General features: G+C 51.8%; 1 long non-coding RNA gene across 1 annotated transcript; it reads left to right on the top strand.

Annotated features, from left to right (window-relative positions):
* The first annotated feature begins 202 nt into the window (after window positions 1-202).
* Window positions 203-2,937, top strand: LOC144172237 (uncharacterized). Its single transcript, XR_013322973.1, has 2 exons — window positions 203-321; window positions 1,604-2,937. It is a non-coding gene; the product is annotated as an uncharacterized LOC144172237 (long non-coding RNA).
* Window positions 2,938-3,147: the final 210 nt, after the last annotated feature.

The following is a 3,147-nucleotide window of genomic DNA, read 5'->3' as shown; positions in this document are numbered from 1 at the left end:
GAAAGTGCTGAACATGTCATATCGACAGCCATTGCGTCAGCGCTTCCCAAGTCCCTCGTCTAGTCTAAATTTCGGGATCCGAGCTGCCCGAAGGCTTCGGGCTTGTCTGCCTCCTGGCAGTGATCTAGCCCTCGTAGCCGTGCTTCGGAGCTGGCGACAGGCCTGCGCCTCCTGGGCGTCTATGCAGGAATCAAGCCTGGAAGCCTACCGGGCACGTCGACGTCGTCCCCCGTTGGCCTGCAGGGAGGCACAGTGGGCCCTTCGTCGGGGTTCGTCTCGCCATGCCGACACCCAGCGCATCACCGACGGAGCACCTCCCACGTAAGCCCTCCCTTTCGTGAAGTTGCCCAGATTTTACCACGTACTCAGCGTGTTAGCATTTTTCTGGTTGAACTGTAAAATTGTCTTCAAAGGGATGTTTTTGTTTAGCTTTCCATTGTAAAAATTCAATTTAGATTTAAGTTTTAAACCTGGCTGTGAGGCACGCCGTTGTTGAGGACTACGGGGCAATTTACATCACCCGAAGATCCTTAAAGTACGTCGAAATCCCGACAGACGGGAATTTATTTTGCGCCTTTACGGGAAAAACGGTCGCGAAGGACTGAAATCGATCTACATCGTGCTAAGAAGTACGCTACGCCCATTTAGCTCCTAAGTTACCCCGGTGGAGAGTTGGTAGCCTTTATCTTTTGACGTTACGTCTGGTTGCCTTTTTTACGTTTGGTCGGTTTATTTACCGCGTCATGAACAGGCGGTAGCCATTCACTTAGTCAGGGCAGGCACGCGTGGCACGTCGCAGCGGCCGTAACAGCAGCTTTCTGTGGCGCGGTTATGTTTCGTGCGGCTGAATGCCTTGGTAGCGAAAACGTGCTTTTCTTCTTTATTGGAGCCTGCGTACACGTGTCAGGTAGCTGTGATTTGCTAAGCGCTTTGCAATTATTCACAAGGTGTGGTTATGATGCGCGAAATCGCTTCTTATTTTGCTTGTTTCCTTCTCATGTCTGTCAACAAATCTGCAAGTGCCGAAACTCAGCTCCCGAATTTGATGCAAAAGCGCGAGGCGCTTCATAGCGCGAAGCGTTCGTGTGTGCGCGTTTGTTTGCATGGATGCTTGCGTTTGCCTCCACTTTTCTTTGACAAATTCCCGTTATTCATTTTAAATTTCACTTCTCTTCTGTCGTCGTAATGGGAGGCCGCGTATACGTCTACAACCACCCGACTCCAGGCCGTCTACTGAGATTGAATGTCGTTGAGGGACGGCTAGTCACAGCCGTCCCTTGAGGTACCAACTCTTGACTTCCATCAAGAGTTCGCACCTTAATTGTTCAAAATCCTTCGCTGGTCGTTCATCTTCACAGAGGGCAGTAGCAGTGCGAAGCGATTGGTTAAAGCGAATCGATATGGTCTACGTAAGAATTCTTTATTTCCTCTTTTCTTCTTGCCGGCTCGTTTTTATTTATCAGAAGGGCGCAGTAGCGTATATACTTAGCCCTGGCGGATCCCCGTCCAGCGTGCGTGCCATTCCCATGGAGAGCATTGTGATCGCGTTTCGTATTAACAAGGCCTCTTAATTCCCTCGCCCGGTCTCCAACGCACTGTGCAGGATGCAGCCGCCGTCTCCGGTGAGCTCCAGCTCTTTCAGGGCCATCAGCTTGGGCACCTGGCTGGTAGGGCGGGCAAGCGATGCTTGCACCGACTGCACCACCGTCCTTGTCACGCTGGCTGCCAAGTGCTTCCCCTGGAACGAGTGGCCGCCGTGCAGGAGCAGCATTTGCGAGAACAGGTGCATGTGCCCCCAGGATCCACCTGAAGTTGGGTCCCATGGTGCCCGCCGGAAGACGTGTGTCGAGCCCACTGACGCAGCTGCTGGGCAGGTCTCAGATGGGGCCACTGTTCGGTGGTAGAGTGGCAGCAAATCGACTGCAGGGCCGCTGGGAGCGGCGCCAATACTTTTTTAAGGTCTTTAGCGTTCGGTTCTGAATCCACGGTCGGCTGCGCGTCAGTTGTTGCCGGTGCAGATGCTGCCGCCGATGATGATGATGATGCCGATGGTGGTGGTGACAGTGGCGCCGTCGCCGCCGTAGATGGTGATCATGGTGGTGGGGATGTTGGTAATGACGATGACGATGACGGTGACAATGATGATGAAATTGTACGGCCAAATAAAATGTTATGTAGCGCAATCTAGGGCGTGGCGTAGCGCAATGTGGGATGCAATGCAATGGAGTTAAAGCCCGGTTTGCTCATGTCGAACTGATCCAATGATTGAATTCACTGACCTTCCAATCATTATATGTCGAAGCGAATGACCTTCGCTATATCTTCACTTTAACTATTGTAGACCGAAAAAAAAAAAAGAAAACCAGGGAAGCTTGGACCCACACGTAAGACTTGAATGGCGAAGCTGTTGTAGGTGAGCATTCACGGAGAGGGTTTCAGTATCGTGTTTACGTAGATAATGTGGTGCTTGTACTCGTTTTCATTTACGAAGACGATGACGTCTTCGATGTAATGGCTTCTTAATCCTTAATGGCTTCTAGAGAATGAGGTGAGCGCGGTGACCTTTCCCAAGCAGGGTGTGAGCGCATGCGCATGACGCCGCGAGGACGAACGAACAAGGGCGGTGTGCTATGACGTGTCTTCCTCGTTACCCACCAAGTGTTGTCTTGATTACGGCGAACGCTGAATTTTTTTTACTAAAGCCATTGCACCAGCCGGCTTACGAGCGCTCGGCATTTTCTCGCTCCTCGAGTTTTTTTTTTATGCTGACGCCACTGCGCGTGCCGGGGACGCTCGGCGGTCGCCTCGGGGCACGCGCCCACGAGCGCTCGGCATTTCTTTGCATTTTTCCTGCAATAGCGAACTTACGGCTTGTAAAACAGCTCCGTTGTTAAATGCTTGTTCTCTGGGGATATTCCTAAGTTATAATGTATAAATGACGTTGAGTGCAATAAAATAAATCTCTACAAACCGTTTCCAACTGCGATTTTGACATGTTCGTAAAGGTGCGGGGGCGTGCTCCCAACCCCCGCTCCGCTACTCACCACTGACGCTGGTGGGCGACGTGTCCCTGTGAACGTGGACATCCAAGGAACATGTATATATGCTCGCCTTGCGGAACAGTGTGACGCATGCCGCTGTAACCCA

Source organism: Haemaphysalis longicornis, unplaced genomic scaffold, assembly GCF_048455015.1.
Source record: "Haemaphysalis longicornis isolate Haplotype H1 unplaced genomic scaffold, Haemaphysalis longicornis Haplotype H1 scaffold_1, whole genome shotgun sequence".
Classification (NCBI taxonomy): domain Eukaryota; kingdom Metazoa; phylum Arthropoda; class Arachnida; order Ixodida; family Ixodidae; genus Haemaphysalis; species Haemaphysalis longicornis.
This window is presented reverse-complemented; position numbering and strand designations above follow the sequence as displayed.